General features: G+C 42.8%; 1 long non-coding RNA gene across 1 annotated transcript; it reads right to left on the bottom strand.

The window, feature by feature from the left end:
• Positions 1-631: 631 nt before the first annotated feature.
• LOC132535918 (uncharacterized) lies at positions 632-25145 on the bottom strand. The gene is made up of 2 exons (XR_009547631.1): positions 24551-25145; positions 632-890 (listed from the first exon to the last, which is right to left on the bottom strand). It is a non-coding gene; the product is annotated as an uncharacterized LOC132535918 (long non-coding RNA).
• Positions 25146-25184: the final 39 nt, after the last annotated feature.

Genomic DNA, 25184 nt, shown 5'->3' with positions numbered 1-25184 from the left:
CCAAGCACTGAAGACAGAATATGAAGGAAGCCATATAAACTCAAAGAGGGTGTGAGAACATCAAGGCAGAAGCAAGGTGGAAGGTACTGTCTCACCAACCCAGTAGAGTTCTCCTTTAGGTCTCAATGGGAGGACCCTATTGGGAGGGAGGTCTCAAATGAAAGCAGCCTAGTACCCCAGACAAGCAGGGAGCGGGTGGCTGAATCCATGATCTCCTCAATCAAGGTCATTATATTCAACAGGCTCATCAGTACATAATGTTTGCTCTATGGATGTTCCACTGGTATTATTATTATTATTATTGTTATTATTATTTAAATAGCAGATGGTCTGGAGGTTCCCACTTATCGCCTGATATGGCAACCTGGTACAGTAAATCCTCTCATTTTAAGTGACTCTGGGTTGTGGGGTTGCCACCATGAATTAAACAAACCATCCTAAAGGAGCCCAAAGGTGAATCCAAAGTAAGTTTGCAGATAACCCAGAAAGGCCCAAGCATATTTGGGTTTACCTCCCAAGACTGCATTCATAAAACACAATTTTCTTAGCAAACCTTGCTTTCAGAGCAAAGGCTAAACTCCAATTGAGAAGCAAAACAAACATTTTAAATCAAGAAAGCTCATGAATGAGGTCAATGGTGTTACAGTTTTATGTCAAAATTTCATGGGGATACACAACACTGAAGGCTCCAACAACACTAGAAGGTAGAGATGCTTAGGATAGAAACAATAAAATAAAGAGATAGATAAAAGGTACATCCCCCTCCCTACACACACACTCCATCTCACGTTAATTTCCAGATGACTCTTCAAGTCAATGTCTTTCTTCCAATGGTCAAGTTGGCCATCAGTGGAACTTCTGCTTACGGGCCATCTGAAGGTTGTTGTCTCCTGTTGATTTAAAGGAGAAGTTATCATGGTTTTGAAAATGTGTGTTCTTTTCTGATGAGAGAGAACAAGTTGTGGATGAAATGGATTTGGAGTCCAGTCACCAAAGTCTTCCAAATCACCTGACCAGAATAGACTTCCACAAAACCCTTGTCTGGACAGGGACTGGACACCATAATCTAGCTCGGAGCAGCAGTCTCTGAAGCCTTACCGGCTGGCCTGAGGAAAGGGATGGAGCTATGGCACTCCTATTGATCCTGTAGAGCATGGACAAGGACTGGGGACAAAAGAAGAAATGGGGTGGTTGACTTTGAGGTCTTATTCATCATAAAGCGAGCTGGTAGAAGTTCATTATCTCTGGACTTAACCCTTACTACAGACTATGAAATCTAGGCCCACACAGGTTGCAGTGACCACAGAGCCAGGTCCCAGAAGTATCTGAGACCAAGGAGCAGGAATTGCCCCCACCCCAGTGACTCTCTAAAGAAAGGGGCACTAGAAACACCTTGGTATCATCACGGCAGTTGCGCCATCTAGTGGTGAGGGAGTGGGGTACTTGGTGCTACCACTCAAAAGAGGAAGCTGGTAAGTGTCCTCCCATATGTGGAGAAGACCTTTCAGCAAGAGTACCAACCACAATGAACTCTCCCTGTCTGGCTGATCCCCACAAGCTCATCACTTTTATCAGGGTATAGGGCAAGTGTCTTTCAATACTCACCTCTCTCAAGGCTCACTTCCCTTGTTGGTCCACAAAGACAAAGACATGCTGACCAGGTCACAGCTATCTACACTAATGTCCTCTACCTGTGACTGCCCGAGGCAGCTCTTCAAGGCAACCTTTCACCTTGAGGCTGTGTGTGCTCCAGGCTAGACCCCAAAAGGTAAAGAAATTTCCAGAAGTACCAAGGGTTTTTCTCTATAGTGTCAAAGATAAAGGCTTGGAGGAAAATCCTCCCCTCAGATTGGACTGTCCACAGTAGACTCCAGTCACCTTCAGCTCAGAGCCTTATCCAGTAAGAGCCATCACCACTGACCCCTGTAAAGGATGCATCTACCAACAGTGCTGTGAGATTCCCACATCCAGGCACCTCCAAGATACTCTCATCTTCACCACCACAGACAGGTCCACTCAGGCTTCATCTGGACCAACTGATGCCTCCATTCCTTTTGCCCCAGCACCGCCCCCCAAGGGGCGAACCATACAAGTAAAACTACAAGTAGAAGGATATAGATACAGCCCAGACCCATCACTTCCTACAGTCAGGTTAGTCTCTAACTTTCCCATCCCAAGGCTTCCACCATCTGTTTCTTCTGCTGGCTCCATAGTAGGTCCCTGATTCAGTCCATGCCTAATCTAGGACCCCATCCTGAGTGCCCTGCTACCATTCGAAGACAGGACTGTGGAGCCTAACTGACCAACTGAACTCAATTTGTTGGGTAGTATGCCAGCTCCCCCTGGCTTCTGCTTAACCAAGCACCAGTATGCCTGTATAGGGATTGGTTTGATCCCGCTCAAAGCTGCGGTCTATCTACATAAATCACTTTTATATTTACATAAAGCACCACCCTCTCTCCAGGGCATTGGTGGTTCAGTGGTTCAGCCCTCTCTCCTTGTCATACCCTGATTTTCACCAGTCGCTTTTCTCTCCACCCTCTCTACATCACATCCTGTTTACACCCTACTTGGAAAGTATATAAGGACAGCATTGTTCGTTTTAAGGTAGTAGTTTTTAGTTTAGCTTAGCTCGGCTTAGATTGTGCTGCGTCCTGCATGAATAAAGAGATACTGCGTACAGCTCAACCATGAGTCCCGGGTCGTCTGTCTCCCGTCAGTGAAGCTCAGCCCGACATAATCAATTGAGGCTTGATAAACTTCCACTTGTGTGGCTTGGGCAACGTATTATTTGACCTCATTGTGCCTCGGTTTCCCTATAAGGTGGCTGAAGTTTACCACAAAACACATCAAATAAAGAAAGATAATCAAACTAGGAGTTTCGGTGCCATCTCTAAATATGGGGCAAGCTACCTGTGAGCAACCAAACCTAGTGTTCTCCTTGAGACCCACAATGGTGAATGCTACTCTTCAAAACATGAAAGATCTCTTAATTCTTCACTGAGGTGTCCCAAAGGCCCAACCATAGTAACAGTTGCCATGGTTCCTTATAAGGGCATGAACAAGCAAGAGAGAACTCAGACCCTCAAAGGACATGGTAGGAAGTCTGCATAGGAATAGGAATTAACTCAAGGGCTGCCTGTGGCCTAGTCAGGAGCCCCAAGAGTAGTCCCCCAATCTCAAGTCCCTTCCTCCTTCCTTTCTGATGCTCAGAAGTCATGCCTGCCCAGCCTGGGGTTCTGACTGGGCCTTCTCAAAACCTTACTAAGCCCCCACCTAGTGTAGCCTGGACGCCTCATTTCAAAACTTCACAGATAGCATTGTCATAGCAATAGTCCTAACTAACCCTGTGTTTCTTTTCAGGTTACAAAAGGGGTAGAGGAAGGGACCTGTGGTCCTCTAGGCAGCCTCACGGGCTCCCAAAGACCCTGGGAGGTAAAATCACAGAACTCCTGCCTTTGCCTCCCATCAAGCCAGGCCATGGCGTGCTTCTCCACGATGAGACAGGTCTACACACTAAAGTCATGACAAAGACAAGGAGGCCCTGGCCAGAAACTCAGTGGCTAATTCTGATGACCCTCATTCCTTCTGGGATAATAATAGCTCCACTTTACTGCAGGGAAAACAAGTGCAAATGCCTACAGAGGTTAGGGACCGTTCAGAGATGAGTGACGGGCCAGGTGGCGCCCATTTCAGTGGCGGGTGTGCAACCTGCCGACAGGAGGCAGTCGTCCCTTGCTTTTGCTGCCTGTGGACAGGCCAAGGGCAGGCACCAGATGACCTAAGGCTTCAGAGAGGCTGGGAAAAGTCCAGTTGCCAATGCTTTTGACAAAATCTAATACCTAAACTGTTAATGGCTATCATAATTCAGAATTTAAAAAGAAATTTTGTGTCGTAGAAACACAACACGTTCCTGGGTAGGATCAGGTCTAGAGGGCAGTGTCCAGCTAGTCAGTCTATCATATGACAGCAGTTGTTCACGAATTATTTTGTACTATTTAAGATGAACAAGGCTTGTTAAAATTTTACAGGGTCATTTCTGAGAGTTAGGATGAACTACTTGACTTATATGACCCTGGTCCCCTCCTTATTTAAAAGGACACCCACCCCCATCCCCAGCAGAAATGAACTACCTTGAGGTGATGGAGAGGAAAAAATGCTGATGGCGCTAAGTTTAGCTTGATACAAAAAACCCAGTCTTAACCGTAACTTTCCGTTTGCCCCTTCCTGTGAGTGGGAGGTCAACCCTGCTGACCGGGCAACTTGAGGCTTTAGTATTCCACAGATGTTCTGTCCCCTGACTCCAGCACCCCTCAGATGCCTCTCCTGCCCCATTTGTTTGCCTGTTGGTACCTACTGCTTACTCAGATGACCTCCCCCACACACCTTTTTTCCAGGTGCTAATCCTACCCAGCTCTCCTGATCTCATCTAGCCTTGGTGACAGTGTCTTCCAAATCCCCCTGCCCCTCCATCCAGCTGTCAACCGAGTTTCCATTTGGCCTGTGACATTTAAAAGTATCTGTCCAGCCTTGGCATATAGAACCCAGTCCCCCGCCCTCCCCCCGTGGTCTAAATGCCATGCTGCACTCGGCCTGCACATGCCTGTGCTTCCAGCAAGAGCTTAGCTGACCCAGAGCAAGCTCCTGAACCCTCCATTCCAATCATGCCCATCTTAGTTTGGCTCTTTTGTCAGAGATGTCGGCAGCTCCTTCCAGACCCTAAAAGGAAAAGTCAAGCAGGGGCTTGGGGGGCTTTTGATCGGCAGGGCAAGGTGTGGGCCATCTGTGAGTCTGAGATCAGGAGCACATGCTTGGAGCATGGTGTGATGTCCATCACAGCTGTCTCTTCTCTCTGGCTTCCCACCCCACTGGGCCCCATGTCCCTGCTATTAATACAGTGTAAAGAGGCCCAGCAGCTGCCCAGGCAAAAAATTTTCCACCGGATGGTGACAACTGACAGCACCCTGGTTCAGGCGCTTTATGTTCCAAATGTGCATAAGCTCTGAAGAGCTTAGATGAAATGTGCCTGGCCATCAAAAATTTCCTATTCTGCTCAGGGAATTGGATGACCCTCCCATGATCAATGGGGGACTTCTTTAACAAGGACCCCAAAAGTTTGGCTAGTAGTAATCTAAGACACTCGAAGCTCATGGGAGCAAGCAGTCTTTCTAACCATGGTAGTGGTCAAACACCTCATGGGTAGAGTCAAACAGGTTCTCCTGGGGAGGAGAGGGCAGCTTCAGACCTCAAAACAAATAAATAAATAAATAAATAAATAAAAATTTAAAAGAAACTCAGGAAAATGGTGTTTGCTTTAAGAGGCTTCTAAAGCAAAGGCAGAGGGACAGAGGGACAAGAGTGGCAGGGCTAATGGCCATCGCAGCTGTTTTGGGGCCCCTGGGCCTTACTGACACCACCTCAGTGTGCTAGAAATTTTCCTGACAAGTTTAAAAATATTCAAGAAAATATTTGCTGAGGGCCTAGTATGTGCTCAGAACTCTTCTGGACACTTCTCAAATTGTACAAAACAAGAGGCCAGCAATGCCTTGGCGCCTGTCTGCCTGGCAGATCCACTCTGAAATGTCCTGCATATCTTTCAGTGTCCCATTCCAGTGACAGAGACGGTAAGAACATATACCCTTTAAGTTTAGTATTTAAAAATACTACAATGATCCCTTGTAATCCTCCTCTCCCTCCTCCACCCACCAAGAAAGAATACATCTACTGGAAACCCTGTGACTTTCTTGCCTATGTTCTCCACCAACAGTAACCAAAGACATAATATTGGGTTCATAATACTCATGCTGAGCATTTTGACTTCTTATGTGGATGTTAGCTCAATTTCACTTGCTTTTGAGCTTTATGAAAAGGGTATCTTACCATATACCTGGATGGAGATATATGTACCTGTATATACCTCTATCTATATATACTATACATATATATCATTTTAGGTACAGGCTCCTGTGTGGCATTTCTGGGCATCCAATTAAGAAATGAGAGCACTGGGAGTTGGGAGGTAGCGCAGCGGGTTAAGCGCATGTGGTGTAAAGTGCAAGGTCCTGCATAAGTATCCCAGGTCGAGCCCCCTGCTCCCCACCTGCAGGGGAGTCGCTTCACAAGTGGTGAAGCAGGTCTGTAGGTGTCTATCTTTCTCTCCCCCTCTCTGTCTTCACCTCCTCTCTCCATTCTTTCTGTCCTATCCAACAACAACAACAACAATAACTACAACAATAAGACAAGGGCAACAAAAGTGAATAAATAAATAAATATAAAAAGAAATGAGAGCACTAAGAAGAAAGACTCAGCTCCCTCTATAACCCCAAAGCTCCTGAAAAAGTCTAGAGTTAAAGGGTAAGAGTGCTAGCGGAGGTGGGCCATTCTAGAAACGTGTACCAGCAAGAAGTACAAGGAACTATAGTGTAAACCCTATTGTTTGGAACAATACTCGGAGGCCAAGGGCACAACTTCAAGTCTCACTGATAAGCCTGTTTCTTGGCTGCATCTGCAAACAAAAACATATGAAATTACGGCAAATGTCATGGTAAAGACAGATCAAGACATCTGCTGACTTATTATTAGAAGGCAAATGTCATGGAAAGAAAATATGCCCCAAGTAATTTAGTCCTGTTGAAACTCAACAAGCTTCAGCTGGTTGGAACCAGAATATGTCCTGTGCTCCTCAGCTAAGAGCTGCCTTACTAAGGACTGGGATCAAAATAGCATTTGTCCCCTTTGTTGGCAAGGGAGACAAGAATGTGCCAAACAACATAAGAAGACCACCTGTCTCAACATCATTCCTAGGATCCAGGCAAATATTTTCCTAGGTGCATGAATTTGCTCACCATTTGCTGAGGAAAAAAGAAGCCAGATTGAGATGGTGCCCAGAATTCTAAGGGGAAAAAGGACCATACTGTCCATTTTAAGTTATGCATTTACCTTTTGAGCATTTAAAAAAAAAGAAGAAGCCAAATAATACCAGTAAAACTTTCCTTTACAATCAAATTCATTTATGTAATTTTTTTAACATTTACTTATTTTTCTATAAGAGAGATAAGGGGAAGATGAGGAGGGTGGTGCTAGGTATTGAACCTGCGGCCTCCAGAGCTTTAAACATGTAAACTGGTGTCTAACAGGCTGAGCTACCTTGCTGGCACAAAAATAAGTTAAAGAAAGCTTGTTAGGTTTAGTTATTGTGTGGGAAAAGATTGCTAGGTTTAGAATTGTTAAAAAGTGGTAAAGAAGTCAAAGAAGCCTGAGCAAAAAAATAATCTTGATGTTTCTAGAGGCGGCCATTTTCGCTACCTCCATGTGGTCCAACCTGCTTCTCTAGCACCCAACTCTGAGGCACCAGCGCAAATAAAGATTTGTGTTCCCTCTTCACTCCGGACCTTCTCTCTCTCTTCTCCGCGGCCCGCACAACAACACTAAGGTAGTATAAATATTTTCTAGTTTCTAAGGCATTTCTAAGCTCAAAACCTTTGACTATAAGTCTTAGTCTAAAAACAGCCATTTTTATGTCTAGGTCAGTTACTTCCAGTTTGGACGGAGCTTTTCTGCTCAAGGTCCTGAGCTCTGAGACGCCTTGGCTGGATGGTTCACTGAGCTCCTCTGAATATGGCCATCAATAGCCAAGGTTGCTGCCTCATGACTCTCTCATCAGAATCTAAAGAAGACTGAGAAAACCCAAATTTCTTTCTTTCTTTTCTTCTCTTTTTTCTAACGACAGCACTGCTCAGCTCTGGCTTATGGTGGTGCAGGGCATTGAACCTGGAACTTTGGAGCCTCAGGCATAAGAGTCTCTTTGCATAACCATTATGCTATCCATGCTATGCTATCCTCAAATTTCTTTTCTTTTCCTTAAACTTCTCTAGTGGTGTTAGAAGTAAGGATACATTTACAAACTTCACTTTTCACTTGGTTCAATTTAGCATGTGCTCTCAGTTGGTGGCCTTTTCTTTTATCACACCTGAGTTTACTTTAAAACGAGTTGGAGATATGTTAGTCTTTTGAAGGTACTAAAAAGTCTGGCTCACTTGGACTGTGTACTGCTTGAGTTCAGCCCCCAGTGCACTTTGGTTCAATAGTCTTTCTTCTTTTTTTTGTTTTATTTTAAATATTTATTTCCATTTGTTGCCTTATTGTTGTAGTTATTGTTGTCGTTGTTGGATAGGACAGAGAGAAATGGAGAGTGGAGGGGAAAACAGAGAAGGGGAGAGAAAGATAGACACCTGCAGACCTGCTTCACAGCCTGTGAAGCTACTCCCCTGCAGGTGGGAAGCTGGGGGCTTGAATCGGGATCCTTATGCTGGTCCTTGCCCTTTGCGCCACCTGTGCTTAACCCGCTGCGCTACCGCCTGACTCCCAAGATCAATGGTCTCTTTCACTCTATCTCTTTCTCTGCCTGTTTCTATCTGGAAAAAAAAGGGGAGGTGTGGGTGGTGGTGCTCCTGGTTAAGCACACATATTACCAAGAACTTATTACCTTCATCCATCAGGAGATGAAATCTCCTTCCACCAGAGTCCTTTACTTTGGTATAATACACCAAACCCAGTCCAAGTTCTGCTCTGTGCTTCCCTTTCTGTTCTTATTTCTCATCCTTTTCTTTCTAGCTTATCTCAGTTAACATGATTCCCACAAGCTCCATCCAAGATGAGGTGAATTCATCATTTTTAATAGCTGAGTAGCATTCTACTGTGTATATATACCACAACTTTCTCAGCTACTCATCTATGGTTGGCCACCAAGGTTGCTTCCAGGTTTGGGCTATTAGGCTATTACAAATTGCACTGCTACAAACATTATGTATACCGAGATCTTTTTGGCTGGGTGTGTTTGCTTCCTTAGGATATATCTCCCCAGGAGAAGAATTGCAGGGTCATAGGGTAGGTCCACTTCTAGCCTTCTGAAGCTTGTTCTTGGAGCTGAGTTCAAGCCCCTGTTCTCCACTGCTTCACAAGTGTCGATTTCTTTGTCCTATCTAATAAAAATTATAAAGAAAAAAGGGGGCAGGGTAGATAGTACAATGGTTATACAAACACTCTCATGCCTGAGGCTCTCTGAAGTCCCAGGTTCAGTCCCCTGAACCACCATAAGTCAAATCTAAGCAGTGCTCTAGTTAAGAAAAAAAAAAAGAAAAAAAAAAAGGTGGTGGGATTTATAGTGCTGGCACTGAGCCTAAGCAATCACCCTAGTGGCAATAAGACAGAGAGAGAGAAAGAGAGAGAAGGAAAAAAAAAAGGCTAAAAATCCTATGAATACTGCTTCTTTTTATCATCATGTTAATAATAGTACTATTATTAAGGAAACTGGGTGCCCATACAACCCAACTTAGAATCATGCCTACAACCCTTCTTGTGCCCTTTCACATTTAAAAAAAAAAAAAGTTTGCATTGGATGACTAATTACAGGCAAGCCTAGTTATAAACCATGACTAACTTATCTATGCCTGCAATGAACAAAGCAGGAATGGAAGGAGGACAGGGACCTGAATTCCAAAAGTTCTTCAAATTGTCACCATTCCCAATTTAAACTGTCTAGATCTGGGATTAGAAGCGGAGGTCTATCATTCAGACTTCAAATAATCTAATGTCAAGAAACTGTCACTACACAGAGGAGGACATAGTGGGGTTGAATTGTTATGTGGAAAGCTGAGAAATGCTACACAGCGGATTTTATTTTACTGTTGACTGTAAACCATTAATTCTTTATTAAAGATATTAAAAAAGGGGAGTCAGGTGGTAGCACACCGGGTTGGGCACATGCGGTGCAAAGCGCAGGGACCGGTTTAGGGATTCCGGTTTGAGCCCCTGGCTCACCACCTGCAGGGGAGTCACTTCACAGGCAGTGAAGCAGGTCTGCAAGTGTCTATCTTTCTCTCCTCCTTTCTGTCTTCCCCTCCTCTCTCCATTTCTCTCTGTCCTATCCAACAACGATGACATCAATAATAACTACAACAATGAAACAACAAGGGCAACAAAAGGGAATAAATAAAAAATTTTTAAAAAGATATTAAAAAAGAAAAGAAACTGTCACTACAAGGAGATTTTAGAGAAAACAGAGCTATTACCACATTATTTCTAAAAATACCCAGTCCTTCAGGAAGAACTGAAAGAAACTGAGCTTGGGCGCTGAACCTCTCAACATCTATCCTAATGCCTTTCACCTGTCTGTGTGGGAGATCTCTGAAATGTGTTTCAGTGAAGTTCAATTCTTTCTCTTGACATAGAAAGAAAAGGATGAAGCCAAAGTCATGGCCTCATGGTCAGAATGCTACATCCTCACTTCTGCTTGGGTTCACTGGGTACACTTTGCTTTCCTAGGCAGAAGGAAGAAGGGGCAATGGGTTACAAGGTGGGGACAGACTGGTGGCTTTGTATTCAAAGATAACTGAACCATAGCTTTACACTGATTTTGTGACCTAGAAATTCTCCCCTCCCCCCAATTGGGGGGGGATCAAAGGTTTACAGTAAATACAGTTGTTGGTACATGTGTAAAACTTCTCAGTTTTCTGCAAAATACTCTCACCCCCAGCCTAGGTGCTCCTCTACCATCATCCACCAGGACCTGAAATCTCCTTCCACCAGTCCTTTACTTTGGTATAACACGCCAAACCCAGTCCAAGTTCTGCTCTGTGCTTCCCTTTCTGTTCTTGTTTCTCATCCTTTTCTTTCTAGCTTATCTCAGTTAACATGATTCCCACAAGCTCCATCCAAGATGAGGTGAATTCATTTTAATAGCTGAGTAGCATTCTACTGTGTATATATACCACAACTTTCTCAGCTACTCATCTATGGTTGGCCACCAAGGTTGCTTCCAGGTTTTGGCTATTAGGCTATTACAAATTGCACTGCTACAAACATATGTATACCAAGATCTTTTTGGCTGGGTGTGTTTGCTTCCTTAGGATATATCTCCCCAGGAGAAGAATTGCAGGGTCATAGGGTAGGTCCACTTCTAGCCTTCTGAGAGTTCTCCAGACTGCTCTCCACAGGGGTTGGAACTATGACCTAGCAATTATACTGCTTGAAAATAGCCTGCATGAAAGCCTTGTAAATATGGACAAAGAGTAGCTCTCAGTTTCATTCCTAATAGGGACCAAGTGAGAAATATTAGTCACTGGGAGGTGACTATCGACTACCTTCTACTTAGACTAGAAGATAAAGAACAGGCAGATCTTATGTAAACCAGTGTAGAAGGATCCACAAGACATAGGATTGAGTGAAGGATTCACAAACGGATACAAGGCATTAGTTATCTTAGGAAAAAAAAAAAAAGAATTTCTGTGGAAACTGGTCTCCACGTATGAAGGTAATAACCTGGAGAAGGAAGTAATAAGCAGTGGCATATGGAGACTCACTAAAACCAAGCAGTCTTAGCTCTATTTAATACTTATTATATATCAAAGTAATAGACTTCAAATGCAGTCAAACATGAAAATTTTAAAGTAACAGCTGGGAAAAATTGTTACTCTTTCACGGTGCAGACATTTTGAAAGAGGGTCTTGAGAAAAACTGACTTGTCTTTCTTGTACCTTAGTTCTCATATTTTGGGGACCATCTTTAAATAATAGTAATATGTGTTGGCTAGCTTTTTGAATAACCAGCAGAAAAAGTGTCACCAAATCATCTCAGCTTTAACCTTGGCCAAGTCTTTCCCGGTTGTTGTGTAGACTTTGCCAGGCTTGATTATTAAGGGCATGGTATAGTTCTATTTCTAGCTTCCAAGCCACTTCTAGCCAGCTCTTGCTTTGCTCTTTCTTTAATAAGGAGCCGGCAGAATGTCAGTTCTAAAGTGATCAAAAAGAGAATGTGAAACTGTAAACTGTCCATTTGGATGCTGACAAAAAATAGATCTGATATCAAATGGGATGATATCTGAGCCCTTGGCTCATATTGCCCCCTCCACATGAAGATTCTTTACTGTGTGTAGTAGAAAAAGGACTGAACTAGGATACCAAAAAAAAAAGGAAAAGAAAAAGTCTAAAGACAATTTTGCCAGTAATTAACAAGGCAGGTCTCCCCTCTCTGAATCTGTTTCCTCAGTCACACAAGGAAGGGGGTCAATAAGACTTGATCTTCTGGGAGTCGGGCGGTAGCACAGCGGGTTAAGCGCAGGTGGCGCAAAGCGCAAGGACCAGCGTAAGGATCCGGGTTCCAGCCCCCGGCTCCCCACTTGCAGGGGAGTAGCTTCACAGGCGATGAAGCAGGTCTGCAGGTGTCTATCTTTCTCTCCCCCCTCTGTCTTCCCCTCCTCTCTCCATTTCTCTCTGTCCTATCCAATAACAACCACATCAATAACAACAACAATAATAACTACAACAATAAAAAAAAAAAGACAACAAGGGCAACAGAAGGGAAAATTAAAAAAAAAAAAAAAAAAGACTTGATCTTCTAAGTTCCTTCAGCTTTGGGATAACTTCTATCCAAAAACAACTTTGGTTGGAAACTCGACTTGGAGTGTTTCTACCTGGTACCTTCCTTACCACTACATTTTTTTTCTACTTCCATTCCAACTTTTTATTGAATTCTAGATCCCTAACATTGGACTTATTCATTTCTCTTTATAAATGTGGTTCAAGACCACTTCTAACTAAACAAAGAGAGACAGACGGGAGTTGGGCTGTAGTGCAGCGGGTTAAGCGCAGGTGGTGCAAAGCGCAAGGACGGGCATAATGATCCCGGTTCAAGCCCTGGCTCCCCATCTTCAGGGGAGTCATTTCACAAGAGGTGAAACAGTTCTGTAGGTGTCTCTTTTTCTCCCCCTCTCTATCTTCCCCCTCCTCTCTCCATTTTTCTCTGTCCTATCCAACAACAATGACAACAGTAATAACTACAACAATAAAACAACAAGGGCAACAAAAGGGAATAAATAAAATAAATATTAAAAAGTGTGAGAAGAGAGAACTCACAGTTGTCTCTCATCCCACTCAACACCAGAACTCAAGGTCTCACATCCAGGCCTTTCCACATCCTTCTAGCTCAGTGAAAGGTGCTGACTACCTAGTTCCACCTAGGCATCACGCTTCACCCAGTCAACTCCATACATCCCTACTGTCACCAAACCTTGTAAGGTCACTTCCCAAATAACTCTCTTTATTTTACTTGATAGAACAGAAAGAAACTGAGAGGGAGGAGATAGAGAAGGAGACAGACACATGCACCATCACTTTTATAAAGCTTTCCCCCTGCAGGTGGGGACCAGGGGCTTAAACCTGGGTCTCTGTGCATGGTAATATGTGCGCTTAACCAGGTGCACTCCCCCACCCCCAATAACTCTCTAAGCCATTCTCACCAACTTTACGTATTTGGATAGTTGGAAAAGTCATGGTACCTTTTCACATTAAAAAAAAAAAAAAAGACTTTTCCAACAACTCGATATTTCCAGAACTACCACTTAGACCCTGCTACTATCAGTTCTACAAATTCCATCCCCTATGCTGTGGACACAGAACTTTTTGAATCAGACACCTTGATTATGGCATCTCCTGGCCATCAGAACAATGGGTTCTTTCTTGTTCTAAGTAGATTCAAGTCCACAAAGAGACAAACTCATCCAATCAGGTCAACCAGGTCTACATGGGAGACCCTGCCCACTCTCCAGACTCATCTCACTCTGCAGTCCAGCTCTGCTGACCTCACCCTTGTCCACTAGAAGGTCTGCAAACATGCTATTCCTGCACTTGGAAAAGCACCATCCAACCCTGGTTATTCTTCCACTTGGAACTGCAATACACATCCTGCTGCTATACTCATCCTTCAGTAACAGCTCAAGTGTGCTCCTATCGTTTTCTCAGGGAAGTATGCTATGACCTGGCCGATGTAGGGCATCTTCCTCTGCTGTACACTCTGAAAAAAATAATAAAGTTATCTTATAGTGTCCTTGGTCTCAATTGAAGTAAGACCCTTACTGTGATGAGTAGTTATTTTCAGATCTTCCACCAAACATATTAAGTAGAATCTTAGCTCACCATCATTACAGTGGTCCAAGGCAGGTACTTAGTGCATTTCTGTAGATGAAACCATGGTTTCTAAGAGCTTCCATTAAGAGGCCACTAGAGAGAACCAGAAATTCATATAGATAAAGCCTGAAATGGTTGACCTCTCTAACTTTCTGCCAGGTTTCTTCTGCATAACTGGGCTCCCCCAGTTCTCCTCATCTTACTCACTGTCATTGTCAGCACTGTCACTCCCATCACCAATGACAGTTGCTATACATTGAGGTACTGGTTTAGTGTTTGCTTGTTACTAGATTCTATTTCTTTCCATATATGTTCATCTCTACAACCCTGCAAAGGCAAGGGCTTTTTGTTGTTGTTGTTGTTGTTATTTTATTCATAAAAAGCCCATTTTACAACTAAGGGGACAAAGGTCCAGAAAGGTAATGTCATTGGTCAGCTTGAAACAGAGGGAAACAAGGTGTGTGTGTGTGTGTGTGTGTGTGTGTGTGTGTGTGTGTGTGTGTGTGTGTGTACATAGTCCTTCTACTCCCAAATCTGGCTTATAAACCTCTCACTCCCACTATTTCTGTTGAGTCTCTAACAATATCATACCATTTTGTTTCCTTCCAAACCCCAACAAAATACTGTCAGAAAAGACATTAAAGGTGGAAGGAAAGAAAGAAGGAAGGAAGTGGGGAAGGAGGAAAGGAAAGGTAAGGAAAGGAAAGGAAAGGAAAGGAAAGGAAAGGAAAGGAAAGGAAAGGAAAGATAGGTGAGTGGTCCAGGAGGTGGCACAGTAGATAAAGCATTGGACTCTCAGGTATGATGTCCCGAGTTCGACCCCCGGCAGCAGCACATGCGCCAGAGTGATGCTCGGGATCTCCTTCTCTCCTAACATTGTCACTAATAAATAAATAAAATATGAAAGAAAAGAAGGAAAGAATACTGGCATCAATTTAGCTTACCTGCTTTGTCATGCATATAACCCAGGTTCAAACCAGGACACTAGTGCACTGGGGGAAGCTTCAGTGCTACAGTATCTTTTCCTCTCTCCTTTGTCTCTCTCCTTCTTTTTGAAAAATTGGTAGGCCTGGAGTGGTGATACACTGGTGACAACAACAACAGAAAATTAAGATAATAGGGGCTGGGCTGTGGCACACCTGGTTAAGTGCACTTATTACAGTCTGCAAGGACCCAGGTTCAAGCCCCTGGTCCCCACCTGCAGGGGGAAAACTTAGCAAGAGGTGAAGCAGGGCTGCAGGTGTCTCTGTGTATCTCTCCTTCTCTATCTTCCCCTTCCTCTTGATTTCTGGCTGTCTCTCCAATAAGTAAAAATAATAAAAATAAAAACTAAAAAAAAAAAAAGTTTTAAAAAATAAAAGAAAGACAATAAAAATTAAGAAACAGAATGAAGGGAGCCAGGTTGGTGGCGCACTTATCACCATATGCAAGGGTCCAGGTTCAAGTCCCTATCCCAAACCTGCAGGGGGAGGGTTAAGTTTCATTAAGTAGTGGAACAGTGTTGTAAGTATCTCTCGTTCTATTTCTCGACCTCTATAAAAATAATACAGAAGTAAATAAATAAATGCAATAAGAAATACAATGAAGAGGGAGTCGGGCGGTAGCGCAGCGGGTTAAATGCACGTGGCGCAAAACGCAAGGACCGGCGTAAGGATCCCGGTTCGAGCCCCCGGCTCCCCACCTGCAAGGGAGTCGCTTCACAGGTAGTGAAGCAGGTCTGCAGGTGTCTATCTTTCTCTCCCCCTCTCTGTCTTCCCCTCCTCTCTCCATTTCTCTCTGTCCTAGCCAACAACAATGATGACATCAATAACCACAACAATGTTAAACAATAAGGGCAACAAAAAGGGAAAATAAATTTAAAAAAAAAGAAAAAAAGAAATACAATGAAGATATAATGTATTCACCCTACCTTTTATTTATTAAACTATTAGAGTTCTTCCCTCATATACTTTCAGAGAGCAAATAAAAGGTGAAGAGAGGAGGCTGACTGGTGGCACACCTGACTGAGTACATGTTACAATGTGTGAGAACCTATGTTCGAGCCCCCAGTCCCCACCTGCAAAACCTTCACAAATAGTGAAGCAGGACTGCAGGTGTCTCTATCTGTCCTTCGCTATCTCTTCTCTCCCCTCAATTTCTGGCTATCTCTATCCAATAAATAGATGAATACTTTTTTTAAAAGTGAAGAAAGGAGAAAAAGATGAAAGAAAATACAGAAACATCAGTCATAACAGGCTATAATTAAGAGGTTAAACTAAAAATCATTTTAAAAAATAAGAGAACAGGAGCTGGGCAGTGGTGTACCTGGTTAAGCATACACATTAGCACAGGGATCCAGGTTCAAGCCCCCACTGTCTGCCTGCATGGCGGATGCTTCACAAGTGGTGAAGAAGGTTTGCAGGTATTTTTCTTTCTCTCTCCCTCTCTTTCTCCCCATCCCCTCTCAATTTCTATCTGTCCTGTGTAGTGAAAGTGGAAGCAAAGGAAGGAAAGAAAGGAAGGCAGGAAGGAAGGCAGGCAGGCAGGCAGGCAGGAAGGAAGGAAAGAAGGAAGGAAGGAAGGGAGGGAGGGAGGGAGGGAGGAAGGAAGGAAGGAAGGGAAAAAGGAAGAAAGAAAGGAAGGAAGGGAGGGAGGAAAGAAGGAAAGAAAAGGGGGGGGGGATGACCATTGGAAGCAGTGGGTTTGTACCTCAGGTACCAAGCCCCAGCAATAATCTTGGTGACAACTAAAAATAAATAAATAAATAAATAAATATTCAAAAGCAAAGAATTACCAAATATCACAGAACTCCAAAGACTGTGAAGAAACAAAGTTCTTGGACTTGAAGTTTCAGACAAGGCTGAAATTGCAAAAGAAGTGTGAAATGTGATCTGGAGGTTGCCAACTTTTTTTTTAACATGCTAAGTCATTAAAAACTAATTTTTATGCAAAAAGACTTTCATGCCTGAGGCACCAAAGGTCCCAAGTTCAACCCCCAGCACCACCATAAGCCAAACCTGAGCAGTGCTCTGGTGGGGGTGGGGACATAAAGCTGAACTTTTTTCAAACTCCTCTAGAATGATCTAACAATCTCAAAATAAGATTACTATCTGCTGTCATTTTAAGAGAAATGACAGATACTAAAACAGAAAGCTAGGAGTCAGGCCTTAGTGCAGCGGGTTAAGCGCAGGTGGCACAAAGTGCAAGGACCTGCATAAGGATCCCAGTTCCAGTCCCCCGCTCCCCACTTGCAGGGCAGTTGCTTCACAAGTTGTGAAGCAGGTCTGCAGGTGTCTTATCTTTCTCTACACCCTGTCTTCCCCTCCTCTCTCCATTTCTCTATGTCCTATCCAACAATGATGACATCAATAACAACAATAACTACAACAAGAAAACAACAAGGGCAACAAATAAATAAATAAATAAATAAAAAGGAAAGTTTATGTACTGCCATAGTCATTTCTCTCTGAATAAATTTTGCTGGTGCAAAGCCAACTACACATCTCTATTTTTCTCCTTTAACTTCTGACTGGCATTTGGCAACCAATGACTTAATTCAACTCTCCCCTTTGCCCAGGAATCCCTTCTACAAACTCCTCTAACAACCTTCACTTAGCATTTACTTGAACAGGTTGTTAGTTGCCTCGTAACCCAAGCAATTCTTTCTGAAAGAAACAAAATGAGAACACTATACAAAAAAATCAATACCATTCCCACAAACACATAGTAAACACACTGAAAAATATGATTTTAGAAAGAAGAGTCCAATTACAATAGCAACAGCAGTACCAAGTAGTTGGGAAATACATGCACATAGCAAACTCCACATATAACATATTGGAAATACATTAAAAAACAAACAGATCCTTAATGAGAAAAATAACTTGAATAGAGAGGGAAATTATGCTTCTGGCTTAAATTAAAAAAAAATTAGAACTTGGTATGTTCATTATAAAATGAAAAAAAAGGTTCTGAAATTTTTTAGAAAGACAAATGGACAAAACTACCAGAGGCTTCTTAGACGCAATCAGATAGCACCTGCCCCACCAGATCTTAAAAGATAATAGAGAGCAGGGGAAATAACATAATGGTTATGTAAAAGACTTTCGTGCCTGAGGCACCATAAGTCCCACCATAAACCAGAGCTGATCAGTGCTCCAGAAGGAAAGAAAGAAAGAAATCTAAATACCACAGAAAACCAGGAAAATATGCTATAAGTTAACAAAGGACTACGGACTAAAAGAGCCACCAATGAAAATCAAAATTTTCCAATTATAAATTTTACAACATTATGTCATAAGAGTTGAAAGAGATTATTTTTTAAGGCAGATTTTTTTTCAAAGCCCTCTCATATCAATTGTGAACAGGAAGAGGTATTTATTTATTTATTTATTTATTTATTTATTTATTTATTTTACCAGAGCACTGTTCAACTTTGTGACCATGGTGAAGTGAGGGACTGAACCTGGGACATTGGAGCTTCAGGCATAAAAGTGTTTTTGTATAACCACTATGCTATCTTCCTATCCCATGGGAAGTTGCTTTTTTTTTTTTTCCTTCTTCTTTTTACTAAATTAAACTGCATAATAAAACTTCAAACTGACAAGACAAAGATTTCTTGACAGCCTGAAAAGCTAATCAATCACCTTTCCAACTCCCTTTTTTTTTTTTTTATGTCCAGTCTATCTTGGTTCCTACTACCTCATTCTGAGTGCTTAAGGGTCAAAAGAACAATTAATTTGGAATGAGTTCAATTCATTGTGTGGGATAGATACCTACTGGTCAAGAGCTTTCTCTTTGAGCCTCTTAATCTCCCTTCCCCACTGGCTGTACCCAGCAGGCCCCATGAGATCCCTTGCATGAAGTCAGCTTTCCAAACATGTATTGACACTCATTATGAAAATGAGTACTCATGTGCTTTGAACATCAGACTTAAAAAGTCAAAGCCCTACTTTTGTTCTTCCCAAGAACTGAGAAGGAAGTGAGGACTATTTTGTAATGGAATTCCTAGATCCCTACAAGGGGAAACTACCAATTAACAATGATTTTTTTTTTTCCAGCCAAAATGATAAAGGTGGGAAGGTCTAAAAGTTATCACCAATCTAGACTGAATCTGGATTCCTGATCTAAAAAGGCTTGTTCTTGTCTTCTCACGTCATGTCATTTTTTTTTTTTTGACTTGCAATACATGTGTAACTACGGCTTCTAGTGGGACCTGTGCTATCTTGGTACTAGAGGCGACTCTGACAATCATCAGAGCCTGCATCTCAGGATCCTTGGGCTCAGGAGTTTAGGAGTGAGACCAAAAGACTGAAGTAAAACCCAGAAGCAGAGCTGGAGGCATTTGCCACAAAACAGCCTCCTCATCAACCCCACAGTGTCCTGTGACCTAATGGAGTCTCACACCTTAGCAACTGTGTGGGGCAGGCTGAATCTTTCCCAGACTGCCTTTTGGAAAAACAAAACCAACTGCAAATAACAAACAAAGATCTTTGAATCCTCTTTTTCTCTAAGCCACGGTACAGTGAATGAGGCTGATTTTCTCCAGTTATCAGGATGGACTGATTACAGAGCCCAGAGTCATTTGCCTGAAGATAATTGCCTCAATTCTCCACTTCACTTTGCACATATAGAAATAGTCCCAATCTACCGGAGCCTCAGTGACTAGACATGTAAAATTGGTCTAATCATATTTTGAAGAGCTCAGGCTGAAAGGATTTCTATGAGCGTGTGCCCGAACCATGACACCACTAAGGTTTTCTCCCCTTGGGGCTCAGTGCTTGCTGAAAGGGTGAGTCATATTCTGGCAGATGAAATGAAAACAACCTGAAGTTCTGTCAGTGCTGGGGGCTATAAACAAAGGTGGAGTGGTCCAGGGGGGAGGGGTCTAGTCAAAAGCTGAGACATCTTCTATAATGCAACAGGAGAAAGCTGGTGTGTAAAGCAGAGAGGACAACTGAGACTAGAATCCTTGACCTACCAGCATCTAATATCTCAACTAGACAAAGGAGAAAACCTGGCAGGTAGATGGACAGAACACATTCCCAATGGTTTTCTTCTTTGTTATCATTGCTAGGGCTTCACCACAAAGGGTTGATTTTTTTTTTTTTTCACATAGAGACATAGAGCCCGAGGAAGAAAAAAGAGAAGTGGGAGGAGACACCATAGCAACAAAACTTCCCCCGGTACAGTGGGGCCAGGCTTGAATCTGGCTTGCACAAATGAGGGTTACACAAATGTCAAAGCAGATGTGCTCCCACTGAGCTATCTTGCTGGTGCCCCTGTCTCAATTTCTACAGAAGTTAGGCAAGTACTTATATTGTGAACCAAGGATCACACAAAAAACAAACAAACAAAAACAAAAACATGTAAAGAAAGGCGGACACCTCAACCAAGGCCCCATACACTCAAGTTTGGGCTCTGCCTTAGTGAGGTTGCTTTCCAGATACCCTCTTTTTAAATTCGGAGTTAGAAACAACTCTTCTCAGTGCAGATGAAGGAGGGAGGCAAGTAGGCAGCCTAGTAGACAAGTATGTGGGTAGATAGGTAGATTGTTAGGTAAACAGATAGCTGGGTAGAAAAAGGTAGGTTAAGTGGAATCCTATTGTTGGGAGAGTCTTCACTGAGTACAAAATGAAGGAAAAAGAAAGATCAGGCCTGAGAAGACAACTCCTAACAGTTCTTTCTGTACCGGGGAACATGGCTCATTTCTGATCCTATCTCCCACCCACCCCCCTTTAAGGCACAAATAGAGTATTATAATCTCAACAATGGCCTGGACAGAAGCCAGCCATGTCAAAAAGATGATTATTTCCCCCTATTGTTTGCTTTTAACTCTAGATGGCATTTCCCCAAAACCACAAAATCAGGAGCTCGGGTTTTCACCATTTCTACTGGTGAGAGCCTATCAATATCAGCGCAGTCTAAATAACAGCAAGAAATGAGCCAAATACTTCTGTGTTATATCCAGACCTCTCGGGGTGTGGGGGGACAGGCAGGAGGGGCCAATGCCAAATTCTCAGTGGGGTCGAGCCTTTCTGGCTGATTGCCACAGTAAGGGGTGGGGAACACTTAAAACTCTCTGAATTCATTTCTACCCAAAGGAAAGTTTGAATGGCTCTCCATCTCCAAAAATAGTCTTTCCCAATGATTGTCTAAAAAACATGCTAAGAATGATTATACCAACTTGCCTAAAGGAACATAATCAATCTTTTATCTCATCTTGGGAAATGGTTGGTGTCGGTAAGACCCATGGCTATAGTCTAACCAGCCTTGAGAGACCCACACAGGGCTATGCATGTGATGGGCACACAGGAACAGGTGAACTGAGAGGAGTTCATGTTTAGGCTTAAAAAAAAAAAAATCCAAAAAAAAAAAATATATATATCAAAGTCAGGACCAGTAAAAATCTTTCAGAAAACCGCCAGATGAGTTTTCTGAGTATAACCTTTCTGGTTTACCTATCTGATATAGGATGAATTACTGGCATAGTGGTGGACTTTATTTTCAAGATGTGAGGCACTGCATGTTGCTATACATGTTGTTGGGTGGCAAGATCCTGGCTCTCAGTTACCCTAACTCCCCAAGATGTCTTCAAAGAAAACTTTGGGAAAGGAGGATGGAACTAATGCCATTAATAGACAGACTTCAAATATTTCTTTTGTAGGGCGTACCTGGTTGAACACATGTTACAATGCATAGGGACCCAGATTTGAGGCCCCAGTCCCCACCTACAGGAGGAAAGCTTTGTCAGTGGTGAAGCAGTGTACAGGTGTCTCTCTGTCTCTCTCCCTGTCACCCCCTTCCCTCTTGATTTCTGGCTGTCTCTACTCAGTAAATAAATAAAGATAATAAAAAAATAATAATAATTTCTTTGCTGAAGTAAGTGAGTGGTAGAACAAAGTACCTCAGAACTCTACCCTGGTTATAAAAGCTTCGCACTGCCTGTTGGTTGGTCTTATACATGTACACCTGTTTGCTCACGTCCTGAAACAACTACCCAAGCATTCTGTCCTGTCACTGAGCCACTTGAGCTTTCAAATGCTTCTAAAATAGAAGCAGAGTTGGGAGAACATGTCCATCAATGCAGCCCCTAGCCCCTTTCCTCAGGCTTCCACCTGCCTTGCATGGGATCAGAACCGAGTGAACTTTGGCAGGCATCAAGTTCCAACTCTAACCAGCACACGGATCCCATGGAAAACATCTCCGATATGTGGTAATCTGTTCTTTGATTTAATACCTCTTCTGACAAACAGCCAACCTTATCCTGACACGATTCCATTTCAGAGCCCTAGTTGGCAAAATAGTCTTCTCTGGGCTGAGGTGAAATTTGCCCTGTGTGGACACCACCTCTAGCTTCAAATTTTGCCCTCTAAAATCACATAAAACATATCTTAATGTCTCTTCCACAGGACAATCCTTTAAGGGGCTAATGACAGTATTCTTCACAACTCATTCAAATAACAACTTTATTGTATGATACTGTAATGAACTAGAAACTGCGCTTTCCTATTCAAGAGGTTTAGGAGCCTCCCTTAAGAAGGGCCCAGAAGGTGATATATGTTAGCACTTTATTTACCAGCAGACAGACAGAGCCCCTTGCTCCTTAGCCTGGTAACAGCCCCAGGTTGTTCATCACCCAGTTGCTCCTTTTTGAAATTCATTCTGCAGCAAGCACTTTTTAAAGTCATGCACGTAATGCATTTTAAAGAGCATTTTCTACACAGATCCATTTGCTCAACCTCAGCACTAAGTGCAAGATGGAACAGTATTTCAGTGCGGTCCTCCTGCACCTCCCAGAGCCCACGTCAAATGTACACTGAAACGTATTTGTAACTATACAAGAATGAGGCTCTAAAATCTAGCGTTTTCTTCAATGTTCATTTGCTGATTAAAAAGCATCTTACAAAGAAAGTGCATTACTAATGGAAAATCTAGTCCAAAAATGTGTATTATGTAATAATGCACATTTTTTAACAATGCAGGCAATCTCGGTATATCTATATTAGCAGATCAGCTCTGAGCTGCCATCTCCATTATGGACATAAAGCCCTCCTTCTAAAAAACGAAGTACTTTCTTACGAACACTAAAGAATCATAATCTGCCCCGCTCCTGACAGAGGCATTAGTCTCCATTGAAAGGACATTCATCGGCTCCCACATATTCCTGATTTTCCCACAATGTGCCCTAAAGAACACCTGAATGACATCTTTATGTTCCATATACTGTAGGGGAGGGGGGGGACTGTGTTAATTGGAAGAAATCATGCAGGTGGATCATTGTGAACAAGATCTTTAGAAAAGTCTCCCCTCCATGGGAATTGAGGTCAAGATTTAATAACCACAGTCCCAAAAATCCTTGTCCAATGTCCTACTAGTATCCACTCCCTGATTGGGATCATTCAGGCATTTGTGGTAAGAACACTTTTTCAGTTTCTCTGCTAGGTGTTAGAATAGAACACAGCTAGACTGCAGACATTTGTCTTTCACATGGAGTTTACCAAATCAGCCCAACTCTACTAGACCAGTCAGTATTTTATTGCTACAAACTAATCTGTAGAACACAAGACGTAAGTTAGACACAGTTAAAAAACCAAATCAGGAATACTCAAGAATATCCACAACCGAGACAGGAATGAAAACTTCAACACATCAAAAGCAGTGGTTAGAATCTTACTAGAGGCTTCACTCTGGATTTAACAGCTTTAATGCAGGGTTAGCGTTATAGAAGTGAGAACAAGTTCCACATGCTGAGTAACAGTCACGGCTGCATAATGTTTTGATCACAAGGAAAGAGTCCCAGGCCGGAAAGTCTGATGAACCACCTCAAAAGGGAAAGCCGAATTACAAAGTGTCACCTTTTCAAGTTTCCCCATATTGACTCTGAAGCAAATAACAACAACAGTAATAATAACAACACTTCCATGGAGTCTAGGAAGATGATCTGGTTAAGTTACACCACCTATGAATTATGTTTCTCTGGCAAAAAGGGCACTCCATATTTTTACTGGGGAGTGGGGTAGGGGGGAGCATGGTGGTGGTGGTGATGTAGCGGTAGTGAGAGTGAACACACAAAATCCAAAGAAGCAATCAGGTTACAGATGGAACACAAGAGTTTTCAAAGTACTAGCCTGTCCTGAGCAAAAAAGAAAGGTTCCAGGGATCCCTTCCAGGACATGGAGTCATTTCATTTTCCAGGGATGAGAAAAATATGTACTAATTTCCTCCAGTCTTTTAACTATAAGGGTGTCCAGTCATTTCCCCTAACCCATATGCTCTACTTGCTCCGAGAGTGTTTGTTCTAATGTAGAATTCAAGCTGGATATTGACGGATATGGGTGGAATGAGTGGTTTAATGGTTTGATGAAAAAATAAGATTAATCCTAAACATCCTTCTCCTAATGCAAGATTTTCCCTTTAACCCTACCTTCAACACCTGGCACAAAGCCTGGCACGTGTTAGGAACTTAATAAATATTTGTTTAATGAATTAACTTCTCTTTAACGGGTTTCCTTCATCAAGAGATTTCCTTGATAACCGGCCACCCAAAGCGCCCCTCAGCGGCAGAATTGGTTGCCCCTACTGAACAACAGCAAAAAGATGTCCCTTACCTGATGGTTCCAGCTAATTAAACTCAGTCTTCCAGCACTTGTTTCTCAGCTAGGGCTCTTGACTGAACGTTCACCGGTGGGTTTTCGGACTTGCCAACCATCATCCAGTCGGTGGGGACCCTTCTTAGGAGAAGAGGTTCATTTGCCCACGATGTAATTAGCTTGTATGGGGCATGCATTTGTAAGGTGTGTGTGTGTGGGGGGGGGCTTCCCTAATTACAGTCACTATAACAGATATGCCATAGGTGTTTTCATGATTAATGGCTACCTGAGGTTATCATCCTTAAACTATTAAGCCCTTGGAAAATGCCCGGGGCTGGATCATTAATACTCATGTACAGACCCTGGTTCCCATGACTGTCTGAAATTTCGCTGTCTAGTTTTTCACTGCTTTGAGCTTTGTTCATTTTATGGCTAACCCAGGTGAATTTGGGTAGGGGTTCTGACAGATGGAAAGCCCGTGACCGACTGCCCAAGTGTGCTAGTATGTGGCTAGTTAGCTGCTTTTTCTCTTCTTGGTATGGCCTGGCAGCCCGCCCCTCCATTCGCTAAAATCCCTTCAAACAAGGTTTTCTCCTGCCACCTGCCGGCACACTAAGGTCTGCGCCACCCGCTCGGCGCCACCGCGCAGCTC

This window comes from Erinaceus europaeus, chromosome 1 (genome assembly GCF_950295315.1).
Source record: "Erinaceus europaeus chromosome 1, mEriEur2.1, whole genome shotgun sequence".
Classification (NCBI taxonomy): Eukaryota; Metazoa; Chordata; class Mammalia; order Eulipotyphla; family Erinaceidae; genus Erinaceus; species Erinaceus europaeus.
The sequence above is the reverse complement of the archived record's forward strand: the minus strand, read 5'-3'. Positions and strand labels throughout refer to the sequence as shown.